Genomic DNA, 21547 nt, shown 5'->3' on the forward strand with positions numbered 1-21547 from the left:
TAATTTTTGACTTTCAAATTCCAGCTGGTATTGGCAGCTTTTAGGAAATTAAGAAATTTATAACGAGAGGTCTTCCACTGAAGCAATGACTCGTGAAACCTTAGAAATTGCTGCAGAAGGATCAAGTGTGGATTTCATATAACCTCTGAGAGATGGGCTTAGAAATCTTGACTTTCTGTTTTTCTCTCAGATTCAAGCCACATAATCAGACAGTCACAGGCTTGAATAACATTTGCTATAGGATTTGTCCCCATGTTCTCATGCAATTTCCTTATCTAGAATTTTCTTTCCTTCCCATAGATTCCAGGCAAATAACAACATATTCTTAATTCACTACAAGAATTTTCTGATCCTTAAAATCTGTTGTATATTCCACCCTGCTATTTCCATGACTGCCAGTTTCTCTTCTGATTCACCTGTCTATCAATCTAATCAGGGTACTGTTTCAGGCCTGGTTCAGGTATCAGTTTTGCTCAAGTGGGAGAACAATTATCTAATTGACCTCCCAAATGCCCACCATTTTTCATTCAGTTTATGTTCTCTGACCTCTAAATGATTACAGCTTTTGTAGTAGCTTTAAAGAAGACTTGCTCTTTCATTGAGGTTTATATATCTCTCCAAAAAGGAACTCAGAAGGTCAGAGAACACCAAAAGGATACCATCGAATAAATGTCCTCATTCCATTTTGAGGACAGGTTAGGAGATGGAGATGTGTGTGTGTGTGTGTGTGTGTGTGTGTGTGTGTGTGTGTGTGTGTGTGTGTGTGTACACATATTTACATATATACTTCAATAGAATTCTGCAAGTTGTACATTATTTCATCCCGAGTTAGCATGAAAAAAATGGGTCACAGAGAAGTTAAGTAACTTGTTTAAACTTACAAAACCAGTGTTTTACAAAAGAAGATTCAAACCCATAACTCTTTCATCCAAAAGCCCATGCTTTTTCCATGCCACCATGCTGTGTCTTGAACCAGTTATTTGTATCGATTTGACTGGCCAACCAAATTAAACAGTTGAATTTTATATCCCTATTCACATCTTTCCTATTCACTCCACTGCATGAATTCTTAAAAGCTTAATGAATGAGCTCTGATAATTAGCATCTGTCTTGTAAGTGGAATGGAAATGTTCATGACCAGGTTTCTTAACCATGGGGGGAAAAAAAGCCCTTTTAATGTGAAGCTCATGGCCTGATGAGTAATCACAGTACACCTGTCAACATTATGAAAACACTCTTTTGAAGGTTGTGATTTTTTTCAAAAGACTGTCATAAAAAGAATCAGTCTTTTTAAACTTCATGTGGTGATGCCTCATTGCCATGACTCAGCAGGTATTTTTATAACTCCCTAGGCATAAGACAGTTTTGAAATGATTGCATCAGATCTTCAAATTCAGTAGTCTTCTAAAGAAATTATTTTAAAGGGTTTTATTTGTGTTATTTAATAGATTTAAGAGGTCAGGTTTGGCCTGAAATAAAATCATATAGTAGATGGTATTTGTCTTTGTTTTGCCAATTTTATATTTTTCCATGACCTTTTCTCCAGTTGTCCTATGTTTTCATACCTTTCCGAGTTTCTCCTATAGTAAGAAAGTGAGGGATAGATTAATATGTATTAAGATGTGAATAACTAACAAAATGACACCCTCAAAATTTTATTTTTTTTAAACCCAAATAATGAATTGTCTCTGGTAAAAATATCATCTGCAGTAGTAGAGATATAGTATCAATAGAAAGCTTTACCTGATAACCCAGAGCCTTTTTTCCTCACTCACTGTCATTGCTATTTTAAAGACTGGAAGTCAACATTTTCATATTCATCTTAGATCAAAATAAACACCATTCTTGTCAAAAGTGAAATTATGATTTATTGTAGAGTTGCTGTTTATGAAGTTTTATAAAAATCGTGGCTGATTGTTTTGTATCTTTTCACAATGTAGTGTTATATAAATTGTTGAAGGACCCTAAATTAGTTTTATTGCCTTAGTAAAATTTTCCTGGTTTATATTCTACATTTCTGTTTTATCATTCTTTATTTGCATGTGCACTTACGGAAAGCCATTGAAAGTCACAACTCTATTGTGAAATGAGAAGAGGATATCGCTAATGATTAAAAAATATTTTCAAGGGTTAGATTCCATGTGCTGGTGGACATAATTCTAAAACTCACATCTGGCTCAAACACTATTAAAAGAAAAAAATATCCTATATCCAAGGAGGGCATGGGAATTTCTCTTCCAATTATACCTGTACTTGTCTTAGGACAATAGTGAAGATGGCTTTCTGTAGTTACCCCTTTAATCTTTTCTCTGATTCTCGTCATGGAGGAACCCTATTCATTTCTTCCCTCTTCTGTCAAACACCTTTTATCCTACTTTCTAAAGTCTCCAGCACATTAAGCTTCCCTCTCAAATTCTCAACTGTTTGCTCATCTGCTACATTCCCTTCCATGGCTTTAAATATTATGTATTTTTTAATTATAAAATTAATATATGATTATTGTAGATTTCATGTTATTTCTTGAAAAATAGTATTCAATTATTTGGAAGTACCATAATTTATTTTTAAAATTTATATGAAATTTTTAGATTTTTAAAAAAATTATGAATACTCCAGGAAGGAAATCTTTGTCCATAAATTTTGAGCATGCATGTTAATAATTATTTAGGCCAATTTATTATAAATGAAATTACTGGCTCAAAGGATAAGACTATTTCTATTTTTAAAGACTCTTTATATTATATATGTATGGTTTTCCAGAAAGGTGATCACAATTAACACTCCTATTCCTATAATGTACATCATTGTCTTTTCCATCACGTCATATATTTTAAAAGTTTGTTCCAATTTGATACGTAAAATTATTATTAACTTGCATTGCTTTAGTTATTATGGAAATTGAAACTTTTTTCAAATATTTATTGTCTCATTAAGTTTTGGTAATTAAATTTGTTTTCTTTATTTTTATATTTGAAATTTATGTTTCTTGAACTTGCAAGATAACTGTATACATTAAGGCTAAACACTTAAGTGTATATACTTATGGTATTTATTGCAAATATTTTCTAGTCTGATTTTTGTCTTTTAATGTTGTTTATGGTTTATTTTTTATGCACTTGATTTACAAGGTAAGAATGAATTCTATTGATTTTTCTTTTGTGATCTCTTCATTAACAAGAACAATTTCAAAGAAATGACTTTATAACCAAACCCTTACCAAGGTTTCATGTTTATATGCTTGGGTTATGCTCCAAATCTCTGACATTAGGAGAGAGGAAAAAGGGGCTTGAAACAGAAAGATTTTTCTTTGTAAGATTAAAAAAACAAACACAATGCAGACCACACTAGGCTAAAAAGAAGTTTAGTCAACCCAAAGGTGCTATTTATTATCCTTCCTGTCTCATAATGTTTAAGAAAACACTACTTTCTTTAATCAATATGCAATTTCAGTTGTAGTAAAAAGAGCCACAGACACAAAGGAAAGCATGGTGTTGATTTCCTGCTAGTTCCTGACTGAATTTTTTTTTTTCTTTTCCTCAGACTTCTTTTCTGAGAACTTATTCATCATTGCTTTAATTCCAAGGATTCCATGATATAAAAAGCTGAAGTTCTACAATTGCGGACTTTCATACTATCTTTTCATTTTAACCATGAGTCATTTCTGTAACCTTTTTAGAGCCCACTTACCATAAAAAATCTTTCACAGTATTTCCTTTAACCCTTGTAGGCAGATCATTTTTAAGACTCTTACTACCTACCATCATGACCTTCCTTGCTAAACTCCACTTAGCTTTAGTCATCCCAATTGTTGAAGATTTTCTTTTAAAGCAAGAAATATTGTCCAATTTGGCTGTTTTTACAGAAATAACTCAAAAATCTAAAAATAGCATTTATTACCAACTTGTATAAATATCAAAATATTCTAAGTCTTATTCTCTATTTGAGCTTTACCTTCCCTATCCTTTCTGCCCCAGAACTTCTTTCTTTTCCTAAATATCACACCTGGGTCTGAATGACTAGGCTCAAGGAAGGTGCATAGGTCAGGGGTGTTATAATAAATTTAAAAAATAGTCGCAATGTGATAATGTTAAGATGTTTCCAGGCCAACATTAAAATTAGAAAAAAATGTATTTCCCTTAGTAAACCTACATGAAGTGAATAAATTCCTAGAAAGTCTCAAATTACTAAAACTGACTCAAAAAATAGAAAACTGGAGTAAACTTATAACAAAGGAATTGAAATAGAAATTAAAAATCACCACACACACAAAAATACAGGCCAGATGCTTTTATTGATGAATACTATCAAGCATTTAAAAAACAAATAAAAGCAATACTTTGGCAACTCAGAAGTTAGAGGAGAGTGAATACATAACTACTCAATCTGTTAGTAGTTATGGACCAACATTATCCTGATACCAAAGTTGGACAAACACATCTCAAGGAAAGAAGATACAAACCAATATCCTTCATTAATATAGTGAAAAAAAACCTTCAACAAAATGTGATTGAACTGAATCCAGCAACATATAAAAATTGTTATGTAGCGTGATCAAAAGGGGTTTATCCCAGAAATGCAAGGTTGGTTTAACATCCAAAAATAAATTAATGCACTACCCCATATCAGTGGAATAAAGGAAAAAATATGATTATCTTACTAGATACAGAAAATAATTTAACAATACCTAATGTCTATTCTTGATAAAAATTTTTGAATGAATTGTAAATACAGTGAAAATTTCTGTCTGATAAAGGACATGCATAGAAATCTACAGCTAACATAAATAATGTTGTAAGATAATGTCTTTCCCTAAGATCAGGAATAAGATTATCATGTTCACTATTGTTATTTCTATTCTACAGTGTATAAGAGGTTCTAGCCCGTGCAGTCAGGAAGAAAAAGGAAATGTAAAGAATCTAGATTATACAGGAAGAAATAAAATTGTCTTATGTACAGATGACTTGATCCTATATATAGAAAATTCTGAGTAATTCAGAATAAAATTACAATGTAACTAATAGACAATTCCAGCAAGGTCACAGAATAAAATATCAATATAAAAATGAATTGTTTATGTATGTATATACATTCAATGAACAATCCATACATGAAATTTAGGAAATAATTCCATTCAAAATGATTCAAAGTGAAAAAAAATAATTGGGAATAAATTTAACAAAAGAAGTGCAAACCTTTGTGTATTGCAAACTATAAAATATTGCTGAGAGAGATTAAAGAAGGTCTTTATAAATGGATAGAAATTCCAGGTTTATTGATTGGAAGACAATATTATTAACATGGTAATTCTCCTCAAATTTACCTATAGATTCAGTATAATGAAAATTAAAATCCCAGCAAGCTTCTTTTTTTTCCCAGAAAATGACAAGCTATCGTAAAACTTATATGGAAATACAAAGGACCCAGAATAGTCAAAGTAATTTTGAAAAAGAATGAGAGTTGGGAATCTAAACTTTCCTATTTCAAAACTTACTATAAAGCTACAGTAATTAAACTGTGTGGTACCATTTTTTGTATAGACATAGGTCAAAGGAACATAATTGAGAGTTCAGAAATAAACTCTTACATCTGTGGTCAATTGATTTTCAAAAAAAATAATAATAATTTTTTAAGAATAAAGAAAGAGGGACTTCCCTGGTGGTGCAGTGGATAAGACTCCGTGCTCCCAATGCAGGGGGCCCGGGTTTGATCCCTGGTCAGGGAACTAGATCCCACATGCATGCCACAACTAAGAGTTCACATGCCACAACTAAGGAGCCAGCCCACCACAACTAAGCCCCAGCAAGACCAAATAAATAAATAAATACTAAAAAAAAAAAAAGAAAAAAGAATAAAGAAAGAAATATCTTAGGAAAGAGCCTTGTTATAGAAGTGAACTTTTTTTTACCTCATTTTATGATAATTTTTATGATTATTAATGTTTTGAGGAATTATGTTTAAAGGTGGTAAAAGAAAAAGAAATTTGCAGGTAGAAAAGAAGCGTATGATACTGTAGATAAAGAGAGGTCCTCATTTTCAGGGGTGGCCTTAATAGTAGGAAAGTTGGCATTTTTTACTCCTTTTTTATAAAATAAAACAAAAACATCAAACCCTTTATCTCTCTAATCCTGAATGTTAACCCCTAAATTGTAAGCATATGATTTAGCAAATTGAAATATATTCCTTTTGCGTAAACCAAATTTTGACCTTGTTAATAGTCATCTTTAAAGCTTACACATAAATGTATAATTTAATTGAATGATTTAAAGAACTTTTTTGAGACCATATTTTGATCAAGTAACAGTCCATCAAATTCCAAGGAAATAAGATAGTAATGGGGCCTGGTATCTGGAAATCAAAAAAGCATGAAGAGGAAGATAAGCAAGAATGTGGAATCTTGAAGACAAAATTTATCTTCCTCAAATTTTACTTTACCAAGGTCCATCTCATATTAGATATTAAAGATCTGAATATTAGTGAATTTGTTAATAAATTTAGCTCAGTCAGTAAGTATCTGTTAAATACCAACAATGGGTTTAGTACTGTTCCAGGCCCTGGATTAAAATAGTGAACAAGTCACTTACTATCCAAGACTTCATGGAGCCATATTCCACTAGGGGAGACAGATAATACTTAAATAATAATGCAAGTTAATGAATGCAGGCTTTGCCAATGCTCTGCAGGATTAGTATAGAATGCTAAGATAATACTTTGCAAAGGGACTTCATCTAGTCTGGAGTTAGTGAGTTGAACTTTGAACTGAAAGCCACACAGTGTGTAGACATTAACTAGATTCAGTGGAGTTGCATGGGTAAGACGGCAGGACCGTATACATATCCACAGAAATTACCAGGACTGTTCCTTCATGGTTTATTTAAATTTTAGAACATTTAGGGATAAGCTTAGTCCATTTAAGTTTTTTCATTTTAAAATAATAGTCTTTTATTAAACTATCCAGATGTAAGATGAAGAAATACTGCAGTAATATCTTGAGTCTCTCAACTTTATATGAGATAGGGACTTTTATCCGCTTTTGTTTATTGCTGTACTCTCATGCCTAGGACAATGTCTGGCAGAAGAAAAGTACTCAAGAAATATTTATTGAATGAATCAATGAATCAATCAATTAAGCAAAAATATCTGAGAAAAACACTTTGAGTTTTCTATCTTACCACTTCTCCATTAATTATTATGTACTACATAAACATATACCAGAAATGCTTATCTTTTTCAGCTCCTTGCTGCAATTATCTCCTGAAAACATGTTTCAACTCCCCCACAAAATGTTTGAAAACTTTGAAAGCAGGTGGACATTGACAATATATTCTCTTGTTTCATGATGATTTGATTCAGTGTGCAAATGATGTGGTTAATCATGCCAAAGCAATTCCTAAAACCCGCCTTTTCTCTGATTTGAATATTGTCCTTTAAACAAGGCCTGGGAATGTGCACAGTAAGACTGATTGGCATACTTATACTACTTTATATATTCAAATTTTTACTTTATGATTATACTTGCTGATACTAGGATTTTTAAATAGAAAATATGCTCTATTGTAAATATTTTTGAACATATTAGAATCATAATATCTTGCTAAACATCAAAAAATCACATTTATGGTCAATTAATACTATGGATTATGTATTTCTCTTAACTCTAAATCCTTGTTTTGTGTAAGTCATCTCTCTTTGAATTCTTGAATACCAATGCTTATTTAATTATGTTATTTAATTACTTTCTTAATTTATTTCTGAATAAATAGTCATTCAATGATATGCTTTTACCATGCAAATGAAAATTAGTTAAGAATATTTTCAATTCGGTTAGCCAGGATGGAAAAAATCTCTTAGTCATCCATAGTCATAGAAAGAAATGACAATAAGTGAATATAAATAAATAGAAAAGTTGGAAGTGGCAATTACATATTTGTTCATAATTGATTTTAAAATAAAGATAGGTCATTCTGATAAGGGTTCTCTTTCCTGGTTACTAAAATTTCCAAGGGAGATGTGTTGAAATATTAGCATATATGTATTTGTAATAATACCTATTTATATGTATGAATACATCATTTATTAATTAGCTGATTACTTTTTATATGGATTGGTAAACATACATTGAAGCTATGAACTTCCACAAATTCAGTGTCATAGTTATGGAGTCATTAACATTTAATTGTCACTAATAATTCTAAAATCTTTATAAAATAAAAACGATTATATTATATATAATATTTAATAATTGCAGCGGATGCTGTGGTAAGCTGACTGGATCTCCCCTTCAGAACCGAGGCACTCAAACCCCTGCTGCTGGGAGATTTGACTGCTGATGTGTCTGAGCTGAATCCCTTGTTTGGAATTGCCCTCAGCCAAAGAGGGCTGCCTTGCCAAAGTCCTGGCCTCTCAGAGGTGGCAACCAGTACCAAGGACTGTAGATACTGCTTGTAGAGGCCCAGACCCCTTAGCTCAATGTGTGACACCGTGAAACAACCCTTCCAATTTCAGTGCTCTCTATGGATCAACCGAGGCCTCTGTTGTGGCTGTTAAAGTTCAGTTCCTCCCTCTAACCAATCCTGCTTTCTTTATCCCCTCACTAATGTTGATTCCCTAGGGTGCTCCCCAAAGTTCTGTCCTGCATGCAAATTTCCACCTCAGAGTGTTTCTAATGAAATCTGATCTTAGTTGATGCTGGGTGTGGTCTAAGGAATCTGATTCTAAAATGGATTTTGAAGTTGGACCACTAGCCAGCTGCTGACTTTGGGAACCCTGTCACTAGTGGCAGGTGGAAAAATGATAACTCTGGCATGCTATCAAGGTGCAGTAACAACATTCACTGGATTGGGATATCAAAGGAAGGGAATGAAGTTGCTGGCACAGTATCTCAGGATTTTGAGAATTCAGAATATGCAGTATTTATAAGGATGGAGAAATCAAATGGCTGTTGCTGAGTGCCATTTATGCACTGGAAAAAGACAATGAAAATCTGAGGCAAAGTGTGATGTGGAAGGGCTTCCTCAACAGCATTTAAAGCAACTGTGATTTCTCGCAGCTGGAGGGCAAAAAGCTCAAAATCACGCCTAGGACTTACTTCTAAAAGTGGCCTACCCACAGAGAATGTTGACTGTCCAGCCCTGGCACGTCTACTGCAGTCAAGGCCATGTCCCTGAATGGCAAGTACACAACTTAAGAGGGAGTTCTTCCTTAAAATGTGTGTTTTAGCTCCTTGCTGACCTCACCCTAGACTTGGCCCTGACTCTGAGAAGGAGAATCTAGCTGGCTAGTGATGAAGCTTCTGGGTGGTGGCAAGAAGAAGCTAGTTTTAAGATTTGAAAACAATGCAAAGTAAATTAACTGCTGTTACAGTAAGGAACTGCTACTGCCAGAGTGAAGAATCATTGCTTGAATGATACACCAAAAAAAAAACCCAAAAAAAACAAAGAAGCAGACAGGAAACCCATGATAGCAAACAGGAAGAGCAAGTCATTCTTCTTCCTCCAGCCTTGTAGTCTATCACTAGTGACACATACTGGCAAATCCTATAGTCAGCAGGCAAAGCAGAAATGTAGTTTGCAGAGTCCCAGCACCAACATACAAAGTTGAATACAGAAGGGTGAACCTGAGAGACAATCATTTAGTAACTGCTTTAGTAGATTGATAGGAAGTAAAGCCTAATTGCAATGGGTAGGAGTGAGGATTGGAATAGAAGACTTTGAGGCAGTTAGTATATAAAAATTTTCAAATTTCTATAAAGTGATGTATAAAAATGGGCCATTAGCTAGAAGGGAATGAGAATTTAAAAAAAAATTTTTTTTTTAAATATGAGAAACTACATTTTTAGATAGAAGTCCTTATGTGTTGATAGGAATGATTGACTAAGAGAAAAAAAGGCATCCTCTAATGTGAAAAAAGGGAAAATTGCTAGAGTAATGTTCTTGAGTTGGCAATGGGGCAGTGGAGGGTTTGGCCTTGGATAGAGACACAGAGAGTTTGTACATATTAGTAATGATGGCAGAGCTAATTACAACTCATGAACTTGGTTTTATAGATGTGGTAGAAGGAACATGTGAATGTTTTCACTGCTTTTCTCAGTGAAATAGAAAGCAAGGTTACCAACGGAGAGTGAAGAGAGGTGGGAAAGCAGATTTGGTTGTTTTTAAATATTTGTTCAAAAAAGTGGTAGAAGGAAATGACCAAAGAAAGGATCCCTTCAGTTTAGTGGTCTTGGATTTAAAATGAGCTGTGTCAGCGTGACTGTGTGCTTTCTCCAACTATATTCAACTGTGAAGAGAGAGGTATGAAGTAGGTTGACTTTTGTATAATGCTAAGATTGGGGTTTAAAGGGATAGAGGGACAAGGGAATGGTTTTAATAATAGACTTTTGAATCTAAGAAGACTAAAGTGCAAGTAAGAATAAGAAATGTGAGAGACACAATGGAAAGATGTTAGAGTGGAAGGATAGTAAGTTGCATCAAATGAACAACAGAGAAATAGAGTGTGCTGAACAGAAAGACTTCTTATTGATTAATTTTGATCTTCCAATCTATGTTGGAAGATAAAAATTAACCCATAGACAAGCAAGCACACATAATGTACACAAGTCACTACTTAGTGTCAAGGTGATTTTTAAGGTGAAGGCAGATTTTTCTTTACCAGTAAACTTTTACAGTATTAGGTGGAAAGCAAAGTGGTTAGATATAAATAGGTTTATATGATTCAAACCAATATACAACACTAAATATTAGTTACAGGTATATTGTATTTTGTGTAATAGGAACTATAGAAAAACGGAAGCCCTGACTAGTTTCTTTGAGAGAATTTAACTGAAAAAGTAGGAAATGTTAAGCCTCTGACACTTGAGAACTAAAACCAACGTACATTCTTGTGCCTGGGTGAAATAATTCTGGGAAGAAGCATGCTTTCCTCTTTCTGTATTAAACAGCACAGGGACTGGGAAAAAAAATAAATTGAGCTACTTGTTCCAAGAAGTATTTGCTTCTGGAAGATAAGAACAACTAACTTTAGGTGGCAGAATTCTAATATGATCCACAATGACCTATGTCATTGCATAATCCCCTCCCCTTAGTGTGGCGGTATTTATAAATTGCTTCTAAGCAATAGAATATGGCAAAGGTGATGGCATTTTACTGCTGTGATTGTGTTATTTTATATGGCAAAAAGTGAAGGTATTTTGCAAATGTAATGAAGGTCCTGAATCAGTTGACTTTGAGATAATTAAAAGGGAGGTTTCCCTGGGTGGACTTGACCTAATCAAGGGAGCCTTTTAAAAGAGGCACTGGGGGGCTTCCCTGGTGGCGCGGTGGTTGGGAGTCTGCCTGCTAATGCAGGGGACACCGGTTCGAGCCCTGGTCTGGGAAGATCCCACATGCCGCGGAGCAACTAAGCCCGTGAGCCATAATTACTGCGCCTGCGCGTCTGGAGCCTGTGCTCTGCAACAAGAGAGGCCGCGATAGTGAGAGGCCCGCGCACCGCGATGAAGAGTGGCCCCCGCTTGCCGCAACTGGAGAAAGCCCTCGCACAGAAACGAAGACCCAACACAGCCATAAATAAATAAATAAATTAAAAAAAAAAAAAAAAAAAAAAAGAGGCACTGGGACCCTCCTGAAATCAGAGACTCTCTTGCTGTCTTTGAAACAGTAAGCTACCATTTCCAGAGATGGCCTGTAAGAAGGCCACATGGCAAGAGAGGGTGAAGGCCTCTAGGAGCTGAGAGTAGTCCTAGCTAACAGGCAGTAAGAAAGCAGGAAACTCAGTCCTACAACCACAAGGAACTGAATTCTGCCAACAACCTAGTCTGCTTGGAAGAGGATACAAGGCCCAGCTTGAAAAAGGAATGCAGTCTGGCTGATTTCTAGATTGCAGACTTAAGAGACCTTGGGCAGAGAACCCAGCTAAGCTGTTCCCTCACCCAAGGAAATTGTGAGATAATAAATGTTGTTTTAAGCCACTAAGACTGTGGTGATTTATTATGCAGCAGTAGAAAACTAATACACTAAGTATCAGCATATTTATCAAATATCAGACTTTCCTCATTACTACTTGCATTGAGTAATAATTGCTCATAACTTCAAAGCTGTTATATCATAAACTTTGCCCAATCCAATCATTTCCCTGCCTTCCAAGACCTGCTTAAAAACCCTTAGCCTAGATCCGAAATCTCCATAAATAACTTCCCCTGACTACCCCCTTTTGAGATATCAATAAAACTGTCAAGTTGGTGTACTCTCTTATGCAGTAGATTGTATAAAATTAGTTTTTCTTGAGCACCAGAGTTTCTGGTGGTCTTTTGGAGAGTCAACATTAATTCAACCTCTAATATTTTAGTTAATGTCAGTTAGCAAAAAGTTAGATGATCAAAGAAAGAAAAGGAGTTTAAATGTATACTAAATAAATATGGATATACATAAAGTGAATTAAGCACATGTTCTGCTGTTTTTTATCTATACATTTTTAGAATATTTCAACCTCTGACTCATTGTAGGTAGATAATAAAGAGTTACAATCTGGGAATGTTATAAGTAACCCCCTCATGTTCACTTCCATGGGGCTAATTTATTGAGTAAGGATTCATTTTCCACAGGTACCAAAATAGAAAATGTTCCAAGCTGCCTGTATGTTCCCAGTTCGTTTTTAGGGCAGAATGAAATTCCTGCTTGTCTCAACAGAACTCAATGTGTCAATGTACAGAAATAAATTATTTACCTATGCGCTTTCCAAGGATACAAATCTAAAATAAGAAAAACAGTCAAATAAAGTAAAACATATCTGAATTTAAATTGTTGCAGTTGTTATTTCATGAGTTCTTTCAGAGGCAAAAATCAAAAGCATTATTTTTAAAATTTAGATACACAACCAATGAAAACATTGGTATTATACATTTTCAGATAACGCAGCATCAAACCAGTACAATCCTAACCAAACAGGTAGATGTGGATGAAGATGATAAGCCCAAATTACTTTAGTCTTAATTGACTTCACTAGTCCCCAGTAGGTAGTTGGCTTCTGTTTACTAATAAATACTTCAGAGCATACTTATATTTCTTCTCTAGTAAACAGTAGACTTTTTTTTTTTTACTAATACACAGATTTAGAGGATATACTTCTATTTACAGAAACTATGTTAAATAAATACATCAGTGTGTCATTTTCAGAAACAACTGATATTTCTTGATTGCCTACTCTGTGGATAGGCCTATATTAAGCACAATGGTATAGATCAGGGATCAACAAACTATGGCCTGTGGGCAAGTGAAGCCCACTACTTATTTTTCTGTAGTCCATGAGCTAAGAATGTTTTAACATTTTTGAATGGTTGAATACTAACAACAACAACAGTAACATTTCTTGACACATGAAAATTATACAAAATTCAAATTTAAGTGTTCACAAATAAACTGAGATCACATCAACATTCATTTGTTTACATATTGTCTATGGCTATCTTCATGCTACAATAGCAGAGCTATTGAGTAACTGGAACAGAGAACCTGAGTTGTGCTCTGCTCATCACTGTGCACTTCACTACAAAATCACAGGAACATAGTTATAACTCAATGAAGTTTTAAGTGTCATGGGTATTAGCTCAATATTTTGTTTCATGTGTGTATGTATGGATGTGTGGATTACCAGTGCACATGTGTTACGTCAAAACAAGAAAGGAAGAGAAAAGTGGACATTGAATGTTGTTCTTTTGAGACAGAGTGGAGTGTGGATTATTTTGTTATCAAATTACATGGCAAACATTGTGTTTATTAAGCAATGACACTATAACTGGGTTAAAAGAACATTACCAGACTAAATACTTATCATAATATTCCCAATCCATGGGAAAGAAATGATCAAAAAAAATTAGAAAATTTAAAATGGGTTATCTTATCAGGACAGAATTTTTTCCAAGAAAGAAAAGAGAAATGAAAATGTCACTACAACCAAAGTTTCCAAGCATCCCCTTTGCTGATCAAGCAAGGAAAGTCATTTACCAATAGCGAGTTAATTAAATCATGTTTGATTGCAGGAGCTGAAGAAATTTGTTCATAGGAAAATACTTGTTTAAATCTATTAGCCTTTAGGCAAGAATAGTTGTATGAATTGTTGAGAACATTGAGAAGAACATCAAAAGGAAAACAAGGCAGATCATTTTGAATAATTGTACTTGCTTCATGATGAGTTCTTCAATGTTACCAACACTGCCCCCTTTTTTTTCAAGAATGCAATGCTGAGATTGATGTGACTGAAACATTACCCTCTATGAATAGTCTGTGAGAATACTTCCAAAGTTTAGAAAAGTCTAATTCAGTACACATTTAAGTGGAATCTGCTAAGATTTTTAACACTCATGGTCTTAAAAATATGTGTGAAGCAGAAAAGGACATAGTTGAACAAGTTTATAGAGCTTGTGGAAAATGTAAGAGTGTAAAACCTATGATTTACCCATTGTATTATTAACAGGTATTTTATGGAAAACATTAGAATGCATCATGTGTTATTGAACCAGTAGTGCCAGTGATGAACTTCATTTGTTCTTATGGACTTGCCTATACTGACTTGCTTTACCAAAGAGGGGTTCGATGGCCTAACAATGTGCTTTGTTTTGTTTTGTTTTGTTTGTGATGCTCAAGGATGATGTGAAATTTTCCTGAGGGAGAAGAACTACCCTCAAACACTATTATCAACTACTAAATGGCTTTGGAAGTTACTTTTTGCTTCAGACTTGATTATATTTCTTAATGAATTTAACCAAAATTATGAGACAAAACAGTGCTTATATGTGAAATTCACGCTACAGTAAAGTCATTTTGATAACTAACATTTTTGAATCACAAGTAATGTCATGCTGCTTTATACACTTCCTGCGCTGTCAAAAGTTAAAATGAGAAGCAAGATCTCCACTCCCACTCAAACTATAGTGAATGTACTTGCTCAAACCACAGTTCCATTAACATTTTTCAAACTTCAACACAAGTGCAAATGAAATCTATGTATTTCAACATCTATTTAACTTTGCAATTGAGGAGTACCCACCTAAACTTCAATTGGAGGGATTAATCTACAGTGCAATGACATGCTAAAAGGCAAGTATCAAGAGAAGAGCCTAATAGAATTCTATAAATGCCTTCCAAATGATGAATATACTTAATTAAAATTACATGCTTGTGGATTGAAATCAGTATCACCAGTATTTGGCAATACCTATCTATGTGAAAAGACATTTTTAAAGATGAAATATATAAAATCTTATAGATCAGCATTAATAGATGAATATTTGTTATCAATTTTGATTATAGAAAACATTAACTTTGAACCCCAAATAAGCAAAATCTTGTCCTCTCCCAGAAATAATTATATTCTTCTCATCAATAGATCTGTATTACACACATTTGTACTCAATTATTGTTATATTTAAATTTCATCAAACACTTTGGAATTTTTGTCTCTGTTTTATGACTACTTATATAATATCCTAGGTTATAACTCTGTCCACAAAGCCTCAAATATTTACTGTTTGGCTCTTTACAGAAGAACTTGTCTGACTCTGATAGTTGAAAGACAGAAGTTTAACAGAAGTTAAACATAAAAGAATAATTAACACTGTAAGTTAAGATATTTAATGTGTCAAATAAGAGACATTGATAACAAAGAATGTTGGGGCAAATGGAGGAAGACCTTTCAGGGCAAGTAGCATTCAAGCTGTGACTTAAGGGTTGGCTAGGAAGGAGGCAGAAGAAGAAAGGATGGAAGAAGTTGCTTTACGCAGGGGGCATGACACAAAAGACAAAAAGGCAGACATGTAAAAGTTATATTTAAGAACCCGTGAGTTGGCCTGTTTGGCTAGATAAGAAACTTCACTTAGAAGGGTATAAGAATGGAGGGTGAATGGGCAAGTTTGTCAAGGCTCCCGAATGCTAAGTGTTAGGGATTGAATGTTTGTCCACTCCATCCCCCCACCCAAATTAATATATTGACACTCTACCCTCCCAATGTGATTGTATTAGGAAGTGGGCTCTTTGAGAGACAATTAGGATTAGATGAGATTATTGGAGTGGATCCCTCATGAATGGGAATAGTGCCCTTACAAGAGTCATGAGAGAGTTTGCTGCTTCTCTATACTCTCTACAATGGCAGGCTACAAGGAAAAGTTGGTAGTCTGCAATCCACAAGAGGGCCCTTACCAGAACCTGACCAGGCTGCACCCTGATCTTGGACTTCCAGCCTCCAGAACTGTGAGAAATAAATTTCTGTTGTTTATGAACCACCCTATGGTATCTTTTTATCACAGCCCAAGCTGACTAAGACACTAGGCTAAGGAGCACAGACTTTTATTTTGTGGCATTCTGGAGATTTGTGATATTGAAGGAACTACTCTTATATGCAATTTTCTGTTTATTCTTCATAACTTTAAATATAACCTTCTCCCTGGTGTTTTCCTCAGCTCCTTCAAACAGAATAGAGAATAGGAAAAAGATTCAATAACAACAACAACATAAAAGAGTAGGAATGCAGCATGGCAGAAAGAACACAGTTAAACTATATTTGACAGTAATTCATTTTGGTGTTATATAGTTCAAGGCAGCTGTAAATCTGTGGGCTCTGGAATGTAATATCTTAAGTCAAGAAAATTATACACTCTATGGTTTCAGAGAAAGAAGTAGAATATTTGATATTTTTTAAATTGAAGTTTAGTTGATTTACAGTGTTGTGTTAATTTCTGGTGTACAGCAAAGTGATTCAGTTATACATACATATATATACATATTCTTTTTCAGACTCTTTTCCATTATAGTTTATTAAAAGATATTGAATACAATTCCCTGTGCTATACAGTAGGACCTTGTTGTTTATGTATTTTATATATAGTAGTATTAAAATTTAGTTTGGTAGCAGATGGATACCATACATGCCACACCAGGGATGTCATTGACCAAAATAGTATCAATTTTTTTTTTTAACCAGGTCAGTTTTATTGATTCTTGGATACAATTAAGGCTTAATCCAAATCCGAGCTTTTGTCCTCAGACGGTGTTAAAAAAAGAATTTGAAAAAGAAAGAGGAGGGGTGGAAGGAGAAGGATTGATAACCTCAATTGCTTTCGTTTGTTTGTTTGTTTGTTTGTTTGGCTGCACCTTGTGGTCAATTGCTTCCTAATGCCTCACTTGTGATATTATCTCAAGGTGGGTTGGAAATTCACTTCTGAGTAGCTGTCCCCAATCTCTACTGTCTTTATCTTGGAGAGAAGGTTTATCAAAAGCAGTTTTTAAAACTGCAACAGCTGTGTCCTAATCTGTGAACAAATAGATATAATCTATCCCATCTAATTATTAATTGAAAAAACTGGATTCATAACAACTTTAACCCAGAAGAAAAGCGAGCTAGTTTATGTGGAATTTTACTACAAGACTAATTAAAATCTTAACTTTTGCCTGCATTCATTTGTTTAAAGACACTGTAAATAATAATGTTATTTGTCATTGAACGTAACATTTCTTTTAAAATAAACCTGTTTAATTATATCTTGAATTGATAATGCAAATGAGTATATAATAATTGGATCTAGGGGTAAAAGCATTTTGCTACCCCTTTAAACAAAAAATGTTTTTTAATAGAGAAAGAAAATGAGAAAATGTCATTCCATTATTGTTATATAAGTCTTTATGATATCTGACTATCTGGGGCTCAAGTTTTACCTCCAGGCTTGTTCAGCTCCAAGAGGGTTGACACAGAGTAATATGAGAAGTTCTTATATCTTATTTTTTTTTTTAGAGCTATTTCATTCACGCAAAATTATCAAGTGTACAATTTAAATGTAAATTATTTTATTATATTACTACTATTTCACTTTTCCTATGAGGACGTTGAGTAGAAGACTAAGTTTACAAACGATTTTTTGCTAAGGCAGAAGAAAGATGATCGGTTTCCGAGAGGCACAGTTACTATGTAAATTAAGAAAGCATCCAGATTTGTGAGTTGAGGCAGTAGAAACTAGTCAGATATAATGGATATCAAACAAGAGAATTCAGACTGTCTTTGAGAAAAGAACTGTGGAGGCAGAAAATTGGGGACCAGTTAGCCATGTTTTAAAACACAGAGCCTTGTTGATCTTGTGCAAGTAGATACTTGAAACTCCAAACTTTCCTGAGACTACCTTTTACAGTTATTCCCTACTCATACATAGTTCTGGGGTCAGGGAGAAGATGCACATATTTGAATAAAGGTTGAGTGTATGAGATAGATGAAGTAAATAAAAATGAAATAAATAGGTTATTTAGTGAAAGGAAAAAAGGAACAGAAACAGTTTATAATGTATGAGCTAGGCAAGCTCTGTGTCTGAGAGACACAGAGTACTCTCAGAGTATTACTTCGGGATATTCATAAACATTTACCATAAGCACATATATACATACACACACACACACACACACACACACACACACACACACACACACACACACACACACAAACTTACTGTGATCAAACAGTATTTTCCAGATTTATTTGGCCATATAAACTTTTCTCCAATGGAATATTTTTGTGTGTGGCCAGCATTTTATGAAACAAAACTTGAAATTTAGACACCAGATTTCATATTGTGATGACAATAAAATCCTTGAGATAGCAATTCAGTCTTTTGTATCTTAATATTCCCAGTGCGTGGCATATGGTGAATAGTATATAGCGTTTGTTGACCCTCCTTGCTTGACCCAATAAACTAGCTAAGTCTGTATTAATTTACCTTTATAAGTGAGAAAACTGAAGGAGAAAAAAGTTGTAAGTAATGTGCCCGAGAATCAGGGGGATTAAATGCAGATCTGTTTGATTCCAACCAGGGAGACACTATCTACGTAGATTATAATGTGCCTGGCACCCTCACGCACAGCTCCAAGAACGATCATGCCAATGACAAGCCCCCTGAATTGTGTCACATGTGTCCTTGCAAAAGCTGTGCACTTTCCATTCTTTTGTTGGGCAAGAGTGCCCTCACCTCTCTGTCTTCTCACAACTGCCCACCTTTAGCAGAAATAGGTGTCTCTAAGGGAATTTCTGTGGATATTGGTCCTGGTTTGGGCAACCATGAAGTATTTCATACTGGATAATGGGAATTTTAGAAGGTGTGGTCACTTCTTGGGCACCCTAGGATTTCTGTTCAGTTTGCATTATCTCTAAGGAGCACAGGAATATGGCTTAACTGTTACATTTTAGTCTCTCCCAGAGCAGTGCTTCTCAAACTTTAATATTCATACGAATTACCTAAGGATCTTGTAAAAATGCAGATTCTGATTTTGTAAGTCTGGAGGGAGGCTGAGAGTCTATATGTCTAAGAAACAACAAGATGATGATAATGCTGCTGGTCTGTACCCCACACTTGGAGTAGTAAAGTCCTAGAGTGTTTGAAAATCAGAGGCAGACCCTTCCCGCATTTGAAATTTAGAATCTTTTTGATACTCTTACTATGGTGAGACCAGTGTTTCCTTTCTGAGTTGGAGAGTCCAGTAGTGGGCAAGGCTTACTTTCCTGAGTTGTCACAAACCTCAGTTGTCCTAGGGTTGTAAAGTGGCAGAGGCTTTTTATAAAGTTTCTACCTGGTTGTCATTGTGACTTTGGAGCCTGGTTTTCAAATAATATAGAGTGTTTTAGTAAAAAAATTAGAGGAATCTTTGATATGAATATAGTATTTAAGAAATTTATAAGATTAGTCACATTTCAAACTAAAAAAAAAGAATTATTCAGTTCAGTGTCATTTGATCACCTATTATGTTAGAGATCAAGAATTCCAAGATGGGGCTTCCCTGGTGGCGCAGTGGTTGCGAATCTGCCTGCCAATGCAGGGGACACGGGTTCGAGCCCTGGTCTGGGAAGATCCCACATGCCGCGGAGCGGCTGGGCCTGTGAGCCACAATTACTGAGCCTGCGCGTCTGGAGCCTGTGCTCCGCAACAGGAGAGCCTGCGATAGTGAGAGGCCCGTGCACCGCGATGAAGAGTGGCCCCCACTTGCCACAACTAGAGGAAGCCCTCGCACAGAAACGAAGACCCAACACAGCCATAAATAAATAAATAAATAAATAAAAATTTTAAAAAAAAAAGAATTTCAAGATGACTAAGATAGCCCTCTTCTTATGGAGGCTACTATCTAAGAGAGGTAAAAAAAAATATAAGGCAGTTCAATAACTATAAATCAATATTGCTATGTACAAAATACTATGGGTGCAGAAAAATAATGTATATCTAATTCCATGTGGGGCAGTTAGGAAGGGCTTCAAAGGAACAAAATGGAGGACAAAGTGGTGGAGGCAATTCTAGGCAACCTGAAGAGGGTAGTCAACGACACAAGGAGGGAAGTGCAAGTGTGTTTGGAGTATCACGCCTCCTGATATGTACACCAAGTTCTAGCTTGGAATTGTGATAGTGGGAACATGGGTAAAAATGAGTTTGGGGAGGAATATAGGACCATATGTGAAAGGGCTTTGTATATTATGCTAAGGAATATTAACTTTTTCCAATTGGTAAGATAGAGTTTTTAGTAGTTATTAAGTATGAAAGGACACAACAGAAAGTCACCCTGGTGGAAGAGACAGGGGAGAGACAGGTAACTGGTATACAGGACTGGGGAGAGAATGGACTCAGAGAAACTAGTTTAAAAAAAAAAAACAAAAAACTATTGCAACAAGGATGATGGGGCCTGAACTAAGGCAAATAACATCTGGAAGATGAAGAAGAAAAAGCAGATTCCAGTTCAGAGAATGAGGAAGAGGTCAGAGCTAAGGATAGAGTGATAAAGGGAGAAATTTTAGCTGCTTAGTAGAAGTGGTTTTATTCTTTAGATCTATAAGGATCATTTGGTTACTAGGATAGGTGTCTCAGGGTTACAGCACATTTTAAAAATATGCACTTGCTTCTTAAAGTTAGGTTGCATTTGTGTGTGTGACCAAGAGCGCAAATGCAGATCCACTCGTCCTTCAGCCCCTCCCCATGTGAACAATGGCTGTATCCAGGGAAACTGGTTGGGTCCTGGCGACATAAACATGAACTGTCCAAGACGGAGGGAAAAAACGCACTCCATCTCAGGAACTTGCTTAGGTCCCCTTGCCCTATAATCAGCCTACGTGAATTTCTGACTATCATTTTTCTCTGCTTGTGATATTTGTTGACCACTCAAGAGGCAGACCTTTTCTTCACACAGATCCTTTAGCCATGTATGCTACTGTTTTTCTCTACCTGTTTTTCACCCCGTGAAGCCATCCATAGTGTTCAATACCAAGGAAATGTCTCTTTGCGTTCCTTCCCCAAGAAAGAAGGTAAACATAGATTGATTCACAGATTGAGGTTTACATAAACTAAACTTTATGGTATCTCCACTAGAAGTACTGAATTATGTGTTATCTCTTTGATAGAGAGCCTTGAAACTTTAGAAGGTGGATCATTACTCAATTATATCACTTATTTGATTTAATAAATGCTTCCTTTTCATTGGAAAATGATTTTTTGGAAACCCAAATGTAAAACTCAATGCATATAATCTGAGAAAGTTGAACACATTAT

General features: G+C 34.9%; 2 long non-coding RNA genes across 2 annotated transcripts in view; both read left to right on the forward strand.

Moving 5' to 3' along the window:
• LOC309657937 overlaps positions 1-20094 on the forward strand; it is a 1158638-nt gene extending 1138544 nt beyond the window's left edge. The window contains exon 2 of the long non-coding RNA XR_014261975.1: positions 19867-20094. This is a non-coding gene — a long non-coding RNA (uncharacterized lncRNA). The remainder of the gene's footprint in view (positions 1-19866) is intronic.
• On the forward strand, positions 759-12775 carry LOC309657681. Its single transcript, XR_014261873.1, has 2 exons — positions 759-11287; positions 11603-12775. It is a non-coding gene; the product is annotated as an uncharacterized lncRNA (long non-coding RNA).
• Positions 20095-21547: the final 1453 nt, after the last annotated feature.

Source organism: Balaenoptera physalus (genome assembly GCF_965194825.1).
Source record: "Balaenoptera physalus genome assembly, chromosome: 3".
NCBI classification, from domain to species: Eukaryota; Metazoa; Chordata; class Mammalia; order Artiodactyla; family Balaenopteridae; genus Balaenoptera; species Balaenoptera physalus.